The sequence below is a fragment of the Chionomys nivalis genome, chromosome 4 (assembly GCF_950005125.1).
Source record: "Chionomys nivalis chromosome 4, mChiNiv1.1, whole genome shotgun sequence".
NCBI classification, from domain to species: domain Eukaryota; kingdom Metazoa; phylum Chordata; class Mammalia; order Rodentia; family Cricetidae; genus Chionomys; species Chionomys nivalis.
In genome coordinates, this window is record NC_080089.1 from 66,902,362 (window position 1) to 66,923,307 (window position 20,946).

At 47.1% G+C, this 20,946-nt stretch overlaps 1 protein-coding gene across 3 annotated transcripts in view; it reads right to left on the reverse strand.

Annotated features, from left to right (window-relative positions):
* Tln2 (talin 2) overlaps positions 1–20,946 on the reverse strand; it is a 422,622-nt gene that overhangs the window by 325,909 nt on the left and 75,767 nt on the right. The window lies entirely within an intron of this gene.

The following is a 20,946-nucleotide window of genomic DNA, read 5'->3' on the forward strand; positions in this document are numbered from 1 at the left end:
AAGATGCATTTTTCAGTGGCACTGCTGGAGAGAAAGAGAAGCGCTCTGCCAAGACCGCAAGCCCCCTGGGGTGACCGAATTCCGAACAAACAGAACTGTGTTGACATATGGACCATGGTGGGGCCTGCACACTCTGGAGAAAGGGCCAAGAACAGTCTCTGATAATTGTTCTTAGACAATGTTATCTTTCTTCTGTATCTTCAAGGGCTCAAGAGGAGAATGCATTAAACCGAAAAGTTACTTAATTGAGGAAGGAGGGAGAAAAAAAAAAACACCACCACCACCAAAAAACCATTTCTTTCCCAATAAGGTTCACCAAAAAAAAGATTTCACTTCAAGTAGGCAAGGACGTAGCTCCAAAAGGCCATCTGGGATACTCTGGTCTTAAACATTGCTAAGAGAATATTGTTCAACAACCCTTACTTCCTCGGCTTGTTTAGGGTTGACTCTACAGATCTATTTAGGAATTAAGGGTCTAAGGGCAAGTCAGACCTGCCCCACCCCCTTGGATGGGGAGAAGAGACTAGTCATTGGAAGTTGAGTATCATGGGGACACACTAGAAACAATGTAAATCTCTTCTCCAGCCCCTCACATTCTGTGCAGTGACAGTGGTCAAAAGGCCCCTCTGTGTTCCCACAGGAGAAAACAACCAACAATCCCCACTGATTTGGGCCCATTCATTTCCTCTCACTGGAATGGCGATCTTGAAAGAATCTGTATAACTGTGATGCTCCAAGAACGTGACTGTGCTGGGGACAGAATTCAATGGCAGAGTGGCAGGCTAGCCTGTGTGCATGGTTTGTGCTTCCATTTCCAGTCTCCCCGCCCCCACCAAAACAACAACAACAACAACAACAACAAAACCACCCTAGTATCAGTAGTAGCAAAATATTTTAAAAGAAATCTTAATCACTGAACCAAATGCCCAAATGGTACTCTCGGTCTCTGTGCTGTGTTTGCTAAAAGAAGCCTAGCTTCAAGCCAGGCCTAAGCTATTTCTCTGTTCAACTTTCATAATAGAAAAGAAAAATCCCAAGATGGGTGTGGTGGGTAGCACACTCCTTTAATCCCAACACTGGGGAATCAGAAATTATCAGATCTCTATTAGGTCAAGGCCACCCTGGCTCCCTGCCCCCCCCCAAAAAATAATAAATAAAAATGTAAAAAGTAGCATCCCAGACAATAGAAAGATATATTGCAGATATAACCACAGGCCTGGAAGGATGGGGTGGACGTGCTTAGCTTCAGGTGGTGTCCACATACCTCCATGAAGCTAGCAGGCGAGGCTGTCATTCTGTCATAACGGGTGCACAGGTGAAGCACGAGTCCCCCATGCCTCGCACCAGGCATTCTTCAACAATGACTTGGCTGGGCGGTGGGGGCACAGGCCTTTAACCCCAGCACTAGGGAGGGTAGAGTCAGGTGGCTCTCTGAGTTTAGACCAGCCTGGTCTACAAAGCGAGTTCCAGGACAGTCAGAGCTATTACATAGAGAAAGCCTGTCTAGAAAAAAACAAAAAACAAAAACAAAAAACCAACAATGACTTGACTCTGCCCTGGCTGACAGTTGATCTCTACCTTGGAATGACATCAATAACTATTACAGGACTCACTTCAGAATGCACCAATTACTTAGTAGCTTTGCCAAATTCCTTTCACTAATGTTTCATACCTTCCACAGTCTTCCATCCCTAACATGCAATGAACTGATGATGGATTAGTAGAGTCATCAAAAGAAACAAAAGAACGCAGAGGTGGGGGAGGGACCCCCCCAGAAAGCTAGCACTATTAACAAACCCTTACAGAGGCTGGGGCCAAGGACACAGAAAAGTCTCTCACTCAGTTGACTGGTCAAAGTCAGCCTTAGGCAACCCTGGCTCTCATGACCACAATCACCAATATAAGAGTATATTTTACCCCAGCACTCAGAGGCAGAGGCAGAAGGATCTCTGTGAGTTTGAGGCCAACCTGGTCTGCAAAGTGAGTTCCAGGCTCCAAAACTACAGAGAAACCCTGTCTCAGGGGAGAAAAAAAAAAGCATATTTTCAAAGCCAATACTCTAGCCAATGAGGAGATCAGCCAACAATCCCACTCTTCTCAAGGGTGCCAGCTCCTCTGGCTGAAGAAAAGTTCATCCTCAGCCTCGAGGAAGGTAGATGAGAACATGTAAGGCTACATTTATTAGAGTTGAAAAAAAAAAACCTGAACACTAAACCTCACAGAGGGATTGTTTGCAGGATCAAACCAGTCAGAATGAATGAAATCAGCACAAGAGATAGGGAGATGACAAGTTAAGGTTGGAGAGAAAAACTGGACGGGGCACTTGAAGGTTCTGACTTTCATTTATATACTTCAGTATCTTTATAGTTTATTATTTTTGTATGTATGCATGTTTGACTGCATGTATGTATGTGTACCAGGTACAGGTGTGGTGTTCTCAGAGGCCAGAAGAGGACATCAGATCCCCAGGAACTCAAGTTACAGAGGGCTGTGAGCTGCCTGATTTGGGTCTTCTGCAAGTGTTCTTAACCACTGAGCCATCTCACTTCTGTTTTGGGCAGCTGTAAAAGCCTACATTTGAACTTTCTCAGTTAAGACAAGAACCGTAAGCCTTTCCTCGGACTGTTTGTTTTTAAGACAGGATTTCTCTGTGTAGCCCTTGGCTGTCCTAGAACTCTCTCTGTAGACCAGGCGGCCTCGAACTCAGAGATTCACCTGCCTCTGTCTCCTGAGTGCAGGGATTAAAGGCGTGCGCCACTACCACCAGCTTCCTTTCTTCATTCAGTCTTAAGCAGCAAGTCAGGAGAGCACGCAAAGGCACTGCCTTCGCACACTTTTGTTTGAGTTGGGTGGGAGCTCCCACTCATCAGCATTCATCCATCCATCCATCCATCCATCCATCCCCTTGGCAAACAATTTTTAAATCCTTATTGTGCAATAGGCAAGCCCTAAGTAGGGGATGCCCCCCCCCAAAAGACCCTATTCTCTTGGGGGTCAGAAATGTACACATATAATTCCAACATGTAAAGCAACTGTAATATCAGTCACATAACTAGGGGACACTCATGCAGCATATGTGGGGAGCTTGCCTCCAGGTATGCAGAAGCGACCAGCAGACTACTTCCTGGCATGGGGGACAGAGGCAATGATGACACAATCAAGCAGAACATGGCTCATGATAAAGCACATACATTCAAATAAATCACACTGTTATATGTGCGTGCATAGGGCAATACAAGGCAAAGCAACTCTGAAAAAAAAGTCACAACGCAGTTAAGAACAAAAACCAGCAAAACAAAAGACTGATGGGCATTACAACTCTTAAAAACAACTAGCTGAGTGCAAAGTAGGGCTCTTCTCTCTGTAGCAAAGCAAAACGAACACAAACTCCTGGGTGAATTCTCCCTTTCCAGGAACCATCATGCACTACCTGTAGGACAGTGTCTGGACAGGGGTACCAATAAAGAGCAACATCGGAGGCAGGAAGAAGTCCGGGATGTGCAGACCTGACAGGCTCCAGGTAAAGAAGCCCACAGTCCCGGGCCTGACCCATCACCCTACTCACCTGTGGAGCTCTCTAAGGACACAAATTCCAACCCTTACCTGGCACATGCTCAAACATACCCTCTTAGGAAAGGGAGTTCTTTTGTTGTCTCTTCTAGATAATTCTAAGGAAGTTAAGTCACAGTGAGATCTGTGAAAATCTTCTGAGCAGATTTTCTGTGAGTACTCCTGGTCCCAGGAACGACTGGTCTCCTTCTCTAAACAGTTCTGAGCCAACAGCTTCCCAGGATCAGCAAAGCTGCCAGCTCAGGGAAATGAAGTCCTGCTCAGCTGGCTGGACAGGTCAAACTCACTCATTACATATATAAAACACTCCTCGGACAGATACCAGGGATGAAATCGATCTTGACCCTGCCCATCTACTCTAATTGCTTTCCAAGGTGACTGCTCAGATCATTATCATAGCCCGGGTAGCTTCATAAAACCTACGAAGAGGAGGAGGGGAAAAAAGAGAAAATTTTGCAGGGTCCAGAAATTACAGCTGAGAGGTCATCTGTGATCAAAGACTGAGAAGCCAAAAGGCAAGCTTGCAATTACCCAGCCAGGTGCCTCTGGGCTCTGTCTGGGAAGGGCTCTCCAGCCACACCCGCCCGGCTGCAAGGAGCAATTTTGTTAATAAAGGGATCCCGTGGAATGTGGTCCCCCGGGGCTTGTCACACACAAAACCGCTTGTTTTGAGAAAGGATGAGTAATAACAGTCTTCACTCTCCAGGGAAAACAGGTGACAGCTCCGGGACCATTTGCAGCACCAGCAGTCCAATTTTCCCGCATCCACATTCCAAGGCCCTTCAAACTCCACTCCACAAACTCAACCTCATGCTCAGATTACACCCATCTCATGAAAAGCAGCAAACTGGGATCCCCGTCTCTGCCTTGCTTAGGTTACAGTTAGCTGGCGGCGGGCAGGGAAACTCTCCAACAGAGAGATCTCTGCTGACCTGTAAATTCTGAGTTTGCCATTCCCAAAAGAAGTTTTCCCAAGATTAGTTTCTCAGCATCACAGTCAGGGTCCAGGGGTGGACAGACCCTCTGCTGCTGCTACATAGGTGCGAGCTCTTGGAGAAGGTTCCTACTTTCCTCAACTCTCTGCGGGTCACTCGGAAAAACAAGAAAAGAAGCGGCAGTTTACGATGCCTATCACGTGCTTAAACATATCACGCTCATCTCTCTATTCTTGGGTCCTGGGAGGGTAATTGTGTAAAGAAATGAATGACTAGATAAATGGCTGGGAATAACAACATGAGCAACATCCTGTCTTCCAGGAGTACAGTTTTCTAGCCAGGGGACTTCCAAGGCTCTGCACAATGTTATTGTACGTGCAGAAAAAGCAAGGCACTCTGCATCCAGAGCGGCAGGAGGAGGAAGGGCGGGGCAGCTGGGTCTGTGCCTGGGTACTCTGGTACAGCATGAGCACACTCTTCTTTACCTGCTGTTGCCCGCTAGCAGTGGCAATCAGTGCTGTGGGAACAGAGAGGGAAAGGAGGGTTGGGCTGGCTATGAGGGCAGGGTAGCTGGGAAGACTGAGCAGCTGCATCTGGGGAGGGGGGCGGGCTTTAAGGAGACCAGGTCACCTTTAGGCTATATTGAAGGAATGTATTCAGAACCCTCTCATCACTTACTACCACTGAGCCAGAATGAAACATGTGTGGGAGGGAAGGGGGAGGGACACAGGGCCACCGTGTGTGCCACCTCTTCTCAGCTGAACATCTCCCCCCCATCTCACATTACAATATCATCTGTATCCTTGACTGCCAGAGCTGGAAAGAGGACAAAGGCTTAGGATATCAAGAAATATGGACCCACACACGAAGGTGGATGGGGCGGGGTCTGAATGTACTGATAATTTTATCACACCCATGGAAGCATGATTCTTAAAATGGAATCATCCAGAAAAACCTCCCACGAGGCCTGAACCTCTGCCATGTAATGATTTTTCCTTCTTAAGGGAAGAGAGGCTAACAGGGTGTATGCATTTTCCTAAATAGGGTCACATAGTCTTTCTCACCCGATATCTGCTTGGAGGAGGATTAGTGACATGCCCAGATTCACACACACACACACACACACACACACACACACCCAAAAGATGTCTCCTTAGTCTGAGAAGCCCTGCCTTTGTTTCACCGCAAAGACAATGCCAGCCAAGGTCCAGCACACCTAGCAGAGGCTGCAGCCAATTTCACCAAGTCCCTGCTCTAGAGCTGGCCATGTAAGGCTGCAGAACAGGGCACCTCCACATAAACCCTGAAGGGAAACACAAACAGGGGTTCACAACTCTGAGGATGCTCTAGACTACAAAAACAAACAAAAAACAATGAAATAAGGATAAAGTTCATATGAAAAAATTTTTGGCCAATCTCTCCCATTTGCTCTCTTACTAAAAGTAAATCATGTCAGCCTACATTGGTCTGAGGGAGGCCAGGTCCCTAAACTGTGACACATTTGAAAGAAACCTTTCCCAGCATTGTCGTTTCCTGGAGGCTGCTCGCCAGCACTGGTGCTTGCCACCAGCTGGTACGCTTCTATACAGTACATCGTGGAGATTTGGAGCACTATTGTCAATGCAAGCTTTTTGTAATACAGAGTCATCCTGGCAATAATCTGCTCAAATCATTCTACCCTGAAGGATAACTAATCACACAGAGGACAGTAATTTACCAAGTGTCTTTGCCATAGGGTCACGTGCATCATCCAGTCTAGCTCTGCAGGGAAAAAGTCCCTCAACAGGGTTTCAGTAGAAGTGGGAGGTAGCTTTGGCACTGGCCTGCAGTGACTAACCCAGCAGGTGGAAGAGGTGAGCCCAGAGCTCTGCTGCCTGTGACAAGTATGTAGGACCACAATTCTGCACGGCTCCGTTCTGCACAATGCGAGATTCTCAGATGAACATTCGCACTGTTTGCCCAGTTACTAGCACAGCAGCTGGCTGACAGCTGTTCAGGGACCAGTTTCCCACATCATGATTTGTGCCTATTATCTGGCTCTCCAGTTATGCGCTACAAACATCCTACTCTGCCCCCCGAAGAAGGCAGGAGGGAACAGGAATTCACATAATTAGCTCTTTCCAGATTCGTGGGGATATTTTTCTCTTTGGGGGAGCTAAGTTTTTTTCTTCTTTTTTTTTCTTCTTCTTTTTTCTTCTTTTGACAGGGTTCCATGAGGCTCAGGCATCACCTTGAACTCCTGAGCCTTCTGCCTCTTCCCAGAGCTGGGATTATAGGCATGCACCACCACATGGGGTATACGTAGTGCTGGGAGTCTGGTCCAGGTCTTCCTGAATGCTAAGCAAACATTGTACTAACAGAGCTACATCCTCAGCCTCCTCCAGTCTACATCAGCGATCCAAGAAGAAAATAGCAACACTATGATTCTAAAATGTCAGCAACGACAGGGAATGCCACAACATCACTCTGAGCTAGCACACCTCTTTGAAGTTTCATCTCAAGGACCTTTGCAAACATAAGAATGATGACAACAATCCTCTGTGATAGAATTCCATGATCACAAAACTTCCAACATGACAGAAAGCAACAGATTGGGGGGGGGGGTGCAAAATAGGAACATACTTGCAGGTTTTTCATTGTGAACTTTACAATCTGAGGACTTTTTGAAGATTATCTTGTTTTTAATTATGCGTAATTGTTTCTCCACACACATGAGCGCAGGTGTCTGTAAATGCCAGAGGCACTAGATTCCCCTAGAGCTGGAATTACAGGTTATTTACGAGCCACCTGATGTAGGTGCTAAAACTAAACTCAGGTCCTCTGCAAGAGCACTATGTGCTCTCATGTGCTGACCATCTCTCCAGACTCAGCAATTTGGGGACATTTTAAAGTCCCAAGGGAAAATGTGTAAGGAGAAAAAAAATCAGGAAAGAAAACATGACCAAATATCATTTTTAAAATAGGTAGTAAAGTTTTTATAAGTCTGAATTTTTTAAAATCCCAGAGTATGTGTACATGTATAGCAAGTAAAAGTTATAAAAAAGCATTTGAAAACAAGCTAGTTCAGGGGTTATTATTGTAATGGTTTGTCCTTTTAAGAGACAAGCCCCGCCCACTCCCTCCCAGGTCAACTGCTGAGACAGGGCAGATCTTCTGCTTCCAGTCCTTGCTTCTATCTTTCAGTCTCTTTCTAGAAGAGGCAGCTTCTGCCTAGCTCCTTTCCCCCACTTCTCCCCTCCCCGTCTAACTCTCTCTCTCTTTCTCTCTCTGTCTGCTCTTCCCCCTTCTCCCCTTTCCCTTACCCCTCCATAACCCGCTAAATAAACACCCACTTTTTCTGCATAGCATGCCAAATAGGTCTCTCTCATCCACCGTGTGGCTTCCTGCCTGGGACCAGCTGCCTTCGGAGACCTGCAGCGTGGTCTCCTAGTGTGCCTATCCATTTCAGGCTCTCACCCACCATGCAGCTCCCTCCCTGCCTAGGACCCACTGGCCCTCATGGCCTGCGGACCACCATACAATCCCTGCCTGGGTCCAGCTGTTTTCAGGAACCTGTGGCGTGGTCTGGGGAACAGCACCAAATTCGGGTGCTCCCTGCCTGGGACTGGCTGCCTCCGTGGCCCGCTGTGGTCTCGGGACCTGCTGTCTGCTACAGCCACTCAGGGAACAGCGCTGCTTTACTTTACCATAACAATTATAAGCTAGACATTTAAGGCATTATAAAATATAAAATATGTATGTGCACACCTTCACACTGGAAGCTTGCGGGGGGAGGGGGTGGTCTGGCTGGGGTCAGTATCACCTCCCCATGCCCATTTTCTCAGAGGCTTCTTCACTTTAAGTGAGAAGACACACCAGCTACCCAGAAGCACTTGAATAAGGACAAGCACACCCAGAACACCTTCCACAGAAGGGTGGAGAGCCCCTTTCCTGGCAGAAGGCAAGGAGGAGCAAGGCATTACAGCTGCTAGGAAACCTACAAACACCACACATGAAAAAGGTGGCAATGACCTCGGAGAAATCTGACAGGCTCCGGCCCCAGATAACACCAACCCATCTGTTACAAGGCTATGATCTATATGTATGTGATATGTGTACATGCATGTTTGCATGTGTGGGAGTATATGTGTTTGAGCATGCATGCATGCATACATGCACATATATGTGCATACCAGAGGCCAGAGAGTGATACCTGATGCCTTTCCAGACCACTCTCACCTGAAATGTTGAGGAGTTCTCTCTCCCTCCCCCCTCTTCTCGAACTGGGAGCTCAACCATTTGGCTAGACTAGCTAGCTAATTATCCCGGCAGCATCCAAGCAGCCGGGTCTCGCCTTGTCTCTTGCCTCCCAAGGCTGGGCTTATAGACAGGCTGCCACATACACCTCCATTATATATATGGTTGCAACAGGTCCTAACTCTGGTCAGCACATTTATATGGCAAGTGCTTTATCTACTGAGCCATCTCTCCATCTCTCAATTTCTCTTTTATTAAATCTGCTTACCATAAGGTTAATTGTAATAAAGACCCCTCCCCACATCTTTCTATATAGCCCAAGCTGGCTTCAAACTCACCATCATCCTCATGGGTGCTAGGATTACACACTTGTTCCATCCTAGCTCTATAGACCAAAACACACAGAAATTATTAACTAGCCAGCCCCAAGCTTTGCCTTGTCATTCCTCCATACACACCTGCACATTTGTGTATACACACACACACACACATGTCTGACACCAACCTCTTACCTACACATCTGCACACTGTATACACATACAGAGAGAGGAATCTTAGCGCTTGGCCAAAGCTCTCTCCTCACAAAAGATTTCTATGGGTCCAAAACATTTGTCTTTCAAAATTAAGGGTATACAACAGCCCTGGAGCACTGCCTCAGGCCAAAACCCAGGATAAGAAATGACTAACACCCTTTTAAGGAAGATGGGCAATCTCCTATTGGGGTTTCCCTGGGGATGCCTGTAATTTTTACTCCAACTCAGGCACATCCTCTGGGAACATATGCCCGGGTGTATTTATTTTCCAACCAGCTGTCTTTAGGATGTGCCAAAGGCTTCCTGTCACCACAGATTCCTCTGAGGGCATGGGTAAGCATGTGTCCCGAGTCACAGAGTCACACAGAGATAAGCACACAAGAAAGCTCAAGCATTAACAACGGCCCAGAACAAATCAGAAAAGCGAGAAACAAATGAGACCATAAATCAATTTAATCTTAGCAACTGTCTTTTCAAAGCGTACACACACCAAGGGAAGGGTGGGACTTACATATCTATTATGGGAGCCATCTCTTTCAAAAGCGAAGCAGCAAAATAATGGTAACATCACTACAGATCACTACAGAGCTGGGAGTCTGACCACACATGTGCCAGCAAAAGTGCTAACCATCTTGTCTCAAGTCTACTGTTTACCACCAGTGTTGCCAAGACTTACCCCAAAGTGGAGTGGCTTAAAATAAACATTATCTCACAACCTCTGTGAGTCAAGAGCTGGTGTACATACAGGTCTATCCTCTGAGCCAAACTGCCACCATCTTCAGATCAGAACAGTAGTGCTCCTTGGAAAAGATCATCACAGGGGGAATTGTGGGCTGTGGAGATTCCCTCAGAGAAGGAGCGAGGGGGGCCTTCGCCAGAGCCGCCACTCCTACGCAGTTCTACTCTAATTTCCCAGGGTCTTGTGGACTCTGGGAGGAGCTGGAGTAGATAGCCAGGGAAAGAGTAGAGGAAGGTGCTTCATCTCTACAGCTGTGTAAATAACCACCCTGGGTCTTTAGTGTCCTAGGAGACACCATCATCCATGCAGGGTGCAAACTTTCAAGTATGGGTGCTCGGGGGTCACCCACCTTACCAATGGCTCTGCAAACCAACAAACTCATTGGTTCCCCAAGGAGAACTTAATGAAATCAAAATTTGGTTTGTCCTTGGGACCTTAGAAGGTGAAAGTAGCCACTGCCTAGTCTCCCATCCAATCATACTCAGGGTGACAAGTTTTGCAGCAAGAGTTTTCGGGAATTGGGGAGTACTCACTCAGTTGGGGAGTACTCACTCAGTTCCACGGTTCTCTCAGAGACTAGGTCACAGGAAGGCTTGCCCAAAGGAAGGCAGGAGGTCCTACCTCTAGGATGGCACTCACATGACTTTGACAGAGGTCTTGATTTCTCAAAATATAGGTTTGTCTTTGTTGTTATAAAAACAGGGTATCAAGTATACCAGGCAGAGCTTAAGCTCTAGATCTTCCCACTCTTCCTTTCCAGCACTGGAATTACAGGCATGAACCACGGCATCAGCCCTATGCAGGATTCGTGAGTGTCCTTCAACATAGCAGCAGGCTCCCAATGAGAAATCTTAAGAGATTAAGAAAGCCACCATTCCTTTGATGACACGGTCTCTGAAGTCACCCCCCCACACACACTTCCATTGTATTCTATAGCTTAGTAACATAGCTAAATTGAGTCCACTTGTAAAGATAAGGGACACGAAAGGGACTGGAAATAGATAGACCTGGTTCTTCGTTTTGCTTTGTTTCTCGTATCTCGGGCTGAACTGAAATGCTCAAGGATGACTTTGCCCAACTGTTCTTCCTGCCTCTATCTCCCAAGTGCTGGGGTAACAGGCATGAGCCACCATAACCAGTTTATACAGTGAGGGAGACTGAACCCAGGACGTCACGCATGCTACTACGCAAACTCTCTACAAGCTGAGCCACCTCCCTAGACCTATAAACCTGTTTTGAAACCACCATGCTGAGGTATTCAGGGTCCTGGGAGGAAAAAAAAGGAAAGTAAGAAACCAGGGTTTCTGAAATGACAGTTTTGCAATTATTAGCAGCTATATGGAAAGTTTTAAGGGATACGTGACTTTTTTGGACCTCACATTCTGAGATCGAGAAAAACAGAAAAGAGGATTCACGCGCATATTTCTGTTTTGTCAAGGACCTGTGCGTTTTGTATTTATGCCTTTTAACACCTCATTTGTGACAGTTGTTTTTGTTAGTCATGGAATATTCATATTTTACTGTCTTTCTGGAGTAAATCAACAACTCGATAGAAACTACCACAGATAGCGCTAGGCTTGGTAAATATTTTGAGACCAATTAGGAGCCATTTGGCTGCACATTGTATTCTGAAGATAACCACTCAGGCAGTGTGGCTGCTTCGTAAACACTCTGTTTATGTTTCATCAGACAGAATTTGAAAATTGGCCTCATTCAAGCTTTGTTTTCATTGGCAGTGCTGGGTAGTCACTCACCAATTATTCAAATTCACACACACATACATTCTGGCTACTCTGTTGCGATTCTCACAGTCTGTTAGCCCCACTGCATCCGGCTGGTGGTCTGTGTGAAGCTCCTTTGACAAAACCATGAGCCTACAAACCACCGCTCTGGCCCTCAGCAGATCCCATTCCTGCCTTCACTCTCACTGTGCGCTTGCCTGGACTGCCTCTGTTCCAGTTCATGAGCTGTGAACCATGAATACAGCAATCTCACAGTGCACAGGAACTTGCAGCAATATCTGCCCTTTACTCATAGGAAGAGGGCTCTCGTCGCTTTCCTCAGGCCCCATGGCCTCCTTTTTAGGGTCAAATTATCTACCAAGAAGGGATTCACTGTCTGCAAGGCAGTCGGCCACCAGGCATCATATAACACAGCGAAGCAGGAGAAGTCATCAGGAGATACTTGGGTCCCTGTGCCTGCTTTTCCTGCCAACGCTGGACTACTTACCACACTCGGCCAACAGAAAACAGACTTCAAAGGCATTCATATCTTAACCTCTGAAACCTGTGGGGGCATTTTACCTGACAAACAGGGATTTGCAAGAGTCATCAAGAAAGGACTCTGAAAGAGTAAGAACATCCTATACTCATATGCATAGAAGAAGCAATGACTCCTGGACAGCTCTGTAGAGAAAATTAACACGTGACATGTGTGCTCTGAGCGGGTTGAACTTGCTTGGTGCCCTTGTTTTACATAGCTTGCTTCCAGAACCCTGAGATCTTTCTTTTGGGAAATAAAAATACAAACTTGGCATGGGGGAATGGTTCATTTGGTGAGGAACTTGCTGTGTACACATGAGGACCTCAGTTTGATCCACAGAACCCAAGTGAAAGGCCCAGCATGGTGACACATACAGTCCCAGTGCCAGGTGGACACAGACAAGAGGATTCTGAGGCCTTCTGGCTAACTAGCATCACCTAAAAACAGCGAGACCCAGGTCCCAGGGAAGAGATCCTATCTCACAAAAGTAAGGTACAGTGGACTGGTGAGACCACTCAGTGTGTAGAAGAGCTGAGCAAGCTTGGCAAAATGAGTTAGATCCCTGGATCCAACAAGGGGACAGTAGAGTCAACTCCGCATAGCTGACCTCTGCCCTCTATCATAATGTGTACACACTCACAAAATAATAAAACATATTTTAAAGTAAGGCAAACAGCTCCGAGGGACAACATTCGAGGTTGGCTTCTAGCTCCTCGACACACATGTATGCGCCTACACACACACACACATAAGAAAGAAACAAAAATTAACTAATTGAAAAAGTAAAATATATCCCAAGTTATGGTGTAACCAACCAGCAGACCCTAATGGTCTAGACAGGTGCCCAGGCAACAGCTCACATCTGCTTCTTCAGGGAACCCCAGGAACCCACCCAACCCAGGCCAACTCACTCTTCCCCTGCTCCTGTGCTGAAATGAGCTGAGCTGATTCATCCAAACTTCTGAGTCACCCTCTCCACTGCAGACCCTGCAGTCCCAGCAGCAGCTGAGCAATAGCTTGGGGCAGGGAGGCAAGAGTCAGTGCTGGGAGTTTGGCAGCTGGTTCCCCAGGTCACCCTCCCTCACGTTTTCTCCATGCAACTGTATGTGTCTCTTAGGAGCCACATAACTGGCCAAAGGACACAGGGCCAAATGCAGCCCATGGGTCCTGTGCTGGCTGGCTTCCTCTGCTACACAGCAGGAGATACTGAAGTGATTGTCTCTGCTCTGAGAAGGGAGGGTATTTTTATCACAGAAATAGTTCCATGGAACACAACATCTGGATGAGACAGCTTCTGTCCTGACTACTATGCTGTCTCACTAATAAGACCATGCCAAAGCCTGGAGGCTTTTGGCAACAGGGTTTGTTGGGGTGGAGCCTATTTGGAACGCCCACTTCTTTGTTCAATTAACATCTGGGAGAAGCAGCTCCTGCAGAAGGAAGTCAAGGCAACCCCCCCCCCCCCCCCCCCCGGAAGAAAAGGGAAGCCATGATTTCTGACAGCACAGCTTTCTATTCACTTTAAAGCCCAGGCCCACTGGAGCCACACCATGCTGAAGAGCAATATAGAGAAGGGGGCGGAGCCACACAGGAGAGCAGTCCAGAGAAGGGGGCATCACTTTTAAAGTGGGCATGAAATAAACCAGGAGAACAAAGAATGAATAATCCAGGAGAACTTGGGTTAGAAATAGTTCTGGTCTGTTCTAAGGATACTAATAAAAGGATAGACCAGACAGAGCACAGGGAACAGCAAAGCAGGAAGCAGCCTACGGGGGTTAGGCGGGCCAGCAAGGCTCATCCCCAGGGAGTGTTACCATTGCTGTTAAATACGGGATCTGTCACAGAGGCCTGCTGAACAGCAGTGTGGCATGACAATGCCTTGGAGAAATGTACTTCCAGCAAAGGTTACAGACCAGCACAGGCAAAGCAAGAGTTCACAGGAGTGTCTCTGCAAGCCAGGATGGAGGGAGAGAAACTGGACCACACAGAGAGGAAGCCAGGCCTCTGTAGGCAAGGACAGAAGAAGCTCCATGCTCATCTTACTTTCCCTCTCAGAAGTCTGAGCTGGAGTGTATAAGCATCTCCAGAATCGATACCACCAAACATCAGACAAAAGGAGCTTGGTCTACAGATAGTTCCAAAATGTCTCAAAACAAACAAGCAAAAAAGTTGTCAGGAATGAGAGAATGGGTGACTATATGTGAAAATATGTAACATCATAAAAAGCAATTATGTAGTCATTGCACAATGGTCTATGACATATTATGTTCCAACTGTATCACAAAGAGTAACATTGTTTATAAAAACATTTCCTCAGAACAAAGCCTTGTGAAGGCATTGTATAACAATTTTGATGCCAGCCAAAGAGTATTTTCCTCCTTACATAAAGCAGTCAACAGCATTCCTAAATGTGCATGTTAGCGGGAATGAAGATGCTTCTGGGTACTTAGTCATAGCACCTCTGTGTCCCCACTGCATTTTCTCTGTGAACATCACCAGTTCTGCTGTTGGTTTCATGAATGGGGAAGAAAATTGAGCATCTAACCTTGAAGCACAGACGAAAAACAAAGATAGCAAAATATGGTGTTCACACGGCACTGCACATGCAGCAGGAAATCAGTGACTATGGCACTCGTGCAGCACCATACATGCAGGGGAAATGAATGCACTGAGTATGGCTCTCACGCAGCACTGCACATGCAGGAGAAATGAACGCAATGACTATGGCTCTCACGCAGCACTGCACATGCAGGGGGATGCACTGAGTATGGCTCTCACGCAGCACTGACATGCAGGGGAAATGCACTGAATATGGCTCTCACGCAGAGCTGCACATGCAGGGGAAATGAATGCACTGACTATGGCTCTCATGCAGTGCTGCACATGCAGAGGGATGCACTGACTATGGCTCTCACGCAGCACTGCACATGCAGAGGGATGCACTGACTATGGCTCTCACGCAGCACTGCACATGCAGGGAAAATGAATGCACTGACTATGGCTCTCACGCAGCACTGCACATGCAGGGGGATGCACTGACTATGGCTCTCACACGGAATTATTTTCCAGGGTAGAGACGTTACAGGTGTACAGAGGGAAGCTGAAATGAACATCACTTCAGCAGAGCTTTATTAAGAGAGCTGCAGCCACAGGGCTGCCAAGTGGGAGAGCCAATTTCCAGGAAGGAAGGAACACTTCATGAGGACAGACAGCCATCAGGGATGAAGAGAACAGGGTCCTTGCTGAAGGGAGAGAGTCCTCAATTCCCTTTTGTTCCCTCCAGTTCCCAGAATAACAGGGGTATACCCTGTTTACCACAGGCAGCGTGGTAGAGCTCTGAAGAGAGAGATCCTTCAGGCCTGTCAGATTCAGGGGACAAACAGGGTTTCTTGTTCTTCCAGGTTTCCAGGGGTAGGAAGTTCCACACTTGTGGTATAGCCTACAAGCTAGGATACGACTCATATGATAAAAGTCAACTGTAATCCCGAGCCGCCTTGAGTCTGGCTGGTAGAGACTGAGAAGCAGCTGGTTGCAGCTATAGGTGGGAGAATGATAACTCAGCTCCATGAAGCCACAAGGTGACAGCACACTTTCTTATCAGCTCTCTAGGGAAAGCAGAGGGCCACGTCTCATTTCTAGGAGACAGAGGCAGATAGAGGGCCTGTGACCTAACAGAACAAGCTGGGTCTCTCTCTGCCTTGGCAAGCTAAAAGGGAATTACATTGCCATCTTCAAAGCAGCCCTCCTCCATGGGCACGGACTTTTGGAAGAGAGATTCTTCCATAATTCCTTTGAATTTTCTACTTTGTCATTTTAAAATAAAACAAGAGTCAGACGTGGTAACTGCAATCTAGTACTCAGGGAAGCAGACAAGAGAGACAAGACCAAGATGTGTCTGGCTATAAAGCAAGTTGAAGAACAGCCTAGGCCACTTAGCAAGACCCAGTCTCAAAAGGAAAAGGAAAAGCAAGGCTTAGGGTATAGCTCAGTGGTAGAGCACCTCCTTAGGTTCTCTGCCCCAAGAGGGAGAGATGAAAGTAGGGAAGGTGGGAGGGGAAGGGGAGGGGAGGGGAGGGGAGGGGAGGGGAGGGGAGGGGAGAGGCGAGGAGAGGCGAGGCGAGGCGAGGCGAGGAGAGGAGAGGAGAGGAGAGGAGAGGAGAGGAGAGGAGAGGAGAGGAGAGGAGAGGAGAGGAGAGGAGAGGAGAGGAGAGGAGAGGAGAGGAGAGGAGAGGAGAGGAGAGGAGACAGGTATAACAAGGGAAGTCAGTGGCTAGTCTAGCAATATTAACGATTGCATCGTACACAGGCCCAAAGACTGGCAATGCTGCCATCCTGACCTGAAACTACCAGTGGGGAAGCGCCCTCTTTTTATGAGCATTTCCCCTTCTTTTCTGTATTTTTTTATTCAGCATATCAACAGGCTGTGAATTACTTTTGCAACTTTGCAAAGTCGGAAGAGGTGTAAAAGAGATACGAACGGACACCATCTGAGTTACAGGAAAGACTGTCCTCTCTGAGCAGCTCTTCCTCCTGTTCTCTGCCACTGCCTCATATAACCTAAGACCTGGAGAGTAAGGTCTGCAGGCCCGAACTCACAAAGCCTGGGGACACCTGCGAGCTCATGTGTAGACTTGTCATTACAGGAGTCAATATGACCACCATGCCAAGGCCCAGGCTTTCCTGGTCTCCATGTGTGCAATGTTCCTCTGTTGCTCTTCCAGCAGACTGGAGTTAGGGCCACAAATGGAAGGAAGGACGTTGTTTTATTGGGTTCAGACCTCAAATGCCTACTGCACTTAGGGTCTAGCACTAGGCCCCAAATTCAAGTATAAGGGAAGCCTCATCCATCCCTGCATCATCCGGCCCTGCGCTTAGAGTCTCCCTGTATAAAGACAAAGCAGTTGGCTTCAGGTGACATGAAACGTCAGACAAACTCAGAGGAAATCAGACAGCCACACGGAGTAAAGGACACCACTGCCAGTTCTTCAGGACGCATGGCCTGAATAAAGACAGAGAAGTCAAAGAACCTGTTTTGACAACTGGCTTCAAATCAAAATCACTTCTTCATTTCAAGCTAAAGAAACAAGCCAAGGAAACAGAGAGCCACTGGCCATGGGGGCCCATGTGAGGAACAGTAATATAGGGAGGCACACTATAGCAAGATCCGGGGGGGAAGCTACTGCACTGCAGATCCTGACCCAGAGCTTTTATTCCAGTAGAAAAGCAAGGCTAACTCTGGACCTAAAAGGACAAGAGGGACTTAATGTTTAGGTGCAATTGTCACCCCTGGCATCTCACACCCCAGCAGAGAGTTATATGCACCAGTTTAGCAGAAGAGCCTGCAATATAAGCAAGAGCTTGGATCCAAAGTGTCAGTGGGAATTGGTGTGCACATTTCATGTGGATAATTGGCTAAATGAAGAAACTCAATACTGCAAATGCCTTGGCCCAACCATGAACTGCATACAGGTACATGAAGCCAAATATTGACAAGTCAAATTGAAAACTTAAAACCCATTAAAATACCAGGTCTGTGTGTCTGACATAGAACAGACTAAATAAATCCGAGCACAACGAAGCTGTTTGGAGATTATCTTTGATACAGAAGTGCTCAAGTGGCTGAAAATTCTTTCTTTATGACACAGTGAGCCAACTCCTGACCTTTCACTTCCTATCTCCCCACTGTGAGCCGCCAAGGACTGAGTTACAGCTCTATCTCCCTGAGCCACCAGCACCTCCCACCTCTAAGGCTGGCAGAGGCTAAGGCTGGCAGAGGCAGTATAAGACATCCATCTCCCAAAATTGACATTTCTATTTCTTGTTTACATCTGCCTGTTCGATAGCTATTTCTTCTGAATAGAAAGTCCCTTCCCAGAAGAAAGGTGAAGGCCCTAAGACTGGTAAAGTAAAAGCAACTTGCAAGGCTCAGGGAGATCCTGAAAGTTACAGACCTCACAAGATTCCTCTATAAAAACAGCAAGCAATTGCTCAGGAGGAGGAACTCTCGAGCCAACCAAGCTGAACTGGGAGTTGGTCAAGGACTTCTAGGAATAACAGCCTTCATGAGATGTCACCCATATGAGGGTAAGCTTCCTGGTGATACAGCTGCCTTTGAGTCACCCATGCTAAACTTGGGAGTCCACTAAGCTAGACACAGGTGGAATCAGTTCTTTGGTCTGCCATCTGTGCCCTACCTGCAGCGAATAGACATCTGTTCACATCCCCTCAGCAAACGTCGCACAACACAAAAAACACCACCCAAGGCCTTCCCTAACTCAAGGGACCAACATGGTTTAAAACTGTCTCCCTGGGAAGGTCCTTCCTCGGGACATGCTGAATGAGTAGTAAATAACGAGCAACCCCTATTCGCTGTCCAGAAAACCCTATTTCCAGCCAGGGTACAAGCTGAGCTAGGAGAACTAACATGAGTTTGCAGCAGCTGTGCTAGACTGATAATTTGCCTCGAAGAAAAGCGATTTGACTCACGGAGCAGCAAGTGAAATGAAGAGCAGAAAGAGCCCCATGTGAGACCAACAATCCCGGCTGTTCGCCCGCTACCTAACTCCTACAGTGTGACTCCAAGCGAGTCCCTTCATCCTCACTGAAACAGCGGGCACACCTGCCACCTGGACAGAGGAGAGTTAAGTTGCAGGGACGTACACCAGACATTTAGCCCAGCATTTCAGATGCTGTAAGGGCTCCACATATGGCTTTCTGAACTATCCATGACTTAGAAGAAGAATCGGTTTAGTTCTTGTAAAACAGAAACCAGATATATTGGAAGTGTCTACAGAGGTGACCTGCCAGCTGTTCAGCCGACACTATTACATAGGTACCTCAAGTATGATTTCTGGGTTCATTCATCATGTGGACTCGAGACTTCCCTTCAACCCCCTCCGACACACACCTTCCTCCTGCCATGCCCCTCAGGCCCTCACTCTACCTGCTCTAAGGTGTCTACGCCCTGTTTATGGCTTGGAATGTGGCCCCTGACAGTCCACTTGCAGGCGTCTCTTAAGGCCAGCTGATGATGCCTGCTCTTCCAAATGGAAAAATTCCGGCTGTTTTAAGAGATACTGACAGCATGCCCACTGCACAGAGGCCCTGGAGGGTTTCAAGGCATAAATCTGAGCAGCACAATATTGAAGGAAGGATCCAGAAGCTAAGACCACAACCTACAACAGCTGTAATGAAGATGAAGTACAAGTTCCAGACATAGACAAGACAGAGTCCTGCCAGGCCTTCAGCAAATTCACACACACATACATAGCGGGGGGGGGGGGGGGGGTTACTAAGTTGCACTCACTGACAAATCACTGTACCTCAATCAACTTCAAAGCAATAGGTATTATTTCTCCAAATACGGTCTACAGGCCAATAGCATCAGCGTCACCTGCAGCATGGCAGCTCAGCTGACTCTCAGACCTCACCCAGCAGGATCTACAGCTTACTTTAATTATTAAAACATACTAATTGAGCTCAGCAGTGGTGGCGCACACCTTTAATCCCAGCACTCAGTAGGCAGAGGCAAGTGGATCTCTGTTGAGTTCGAGGCCAGCCTGGTCTACAGGGCGAGTTCCAGGACAGTCAGGGATACACAGAGAAACCCCTCCTTGAAAAACAAAACAAAAACCATATTAACTGAACACTAATGGAATGCACTGTGCTAGTTCAATGCATGACTATGTCCTGAGAATTGCAGTTTCAACAAGGTACCTTAGCAACTCAGCCTGAGGGCGCTTAGGACGCCACAGCCCACTCAGACAGGACTGTGATAGCTCACTGGGGTTTTCATGGGATCTCTTTCCTTCGTGCTGCACAGAGTTCCACAGCAGCAAGTTGACTCTGAATGGCTAGTGTGTGCTTGATATGTAAGTATCAAATGCATGGGCAGTCTACTAACTGGCTGACCATGGAAGCCATCTACACTGTGGCAAATACAGAGAACAATTCTTTAAGGATGGAGAGAGAGGGAGAAAGACAGACAGACAGACAGACAGACATGTGAACACCTGGGTGGAGAAAGATGTGGCAGTGTGACAGAACAGCCTGAATGAGTAGATATGCACATGTCCCATGGAAAAGAATGCTGGGGGGGGGGGCATGATACCTGCAGCAGCCATCATGTGCATTGGCCGCATATAGGCCAGAAGCAATAGCCAGTCTGGCTGGAGTGTGGTGAAAGGAAAGGGAGGAGACAGGACGATAAAGATGATATGTGTAGCTCTGGTGGTGGCTGTTGGTGAGGACAGAAAGGTCACATGTAGATTTCCAGCTGCCATCTCTAAGGCTTTTGAAACTAGGCATGAGAGAGCCTGGTTCTACCAGTCACATTCAACCTTTTGACATTGCAGCATAATGTTGTTATCTACAAAGTTCAAGTTGGAGTACCATGAAATTGAGTTATCAAAAAATATATAGATATAGTCATATACATACATATATCGATGGATGGATGGATGGGTGGTTAGGTAGATGGGTAAAAAGTAGGTAGACACAGATATCACCAAAAATGTCATGATGTTTTATGTAATTTCATAATTTATATTGGGTCAAATTCATGGTTATTATAGGGCATATGCAACCAATGGATGAAGGACAATTGTGCCTGCATGGAATGAGCTCATCAACCAGGCTTGGCTGAACTCTTTTAACTGCTGCTCACAATCTC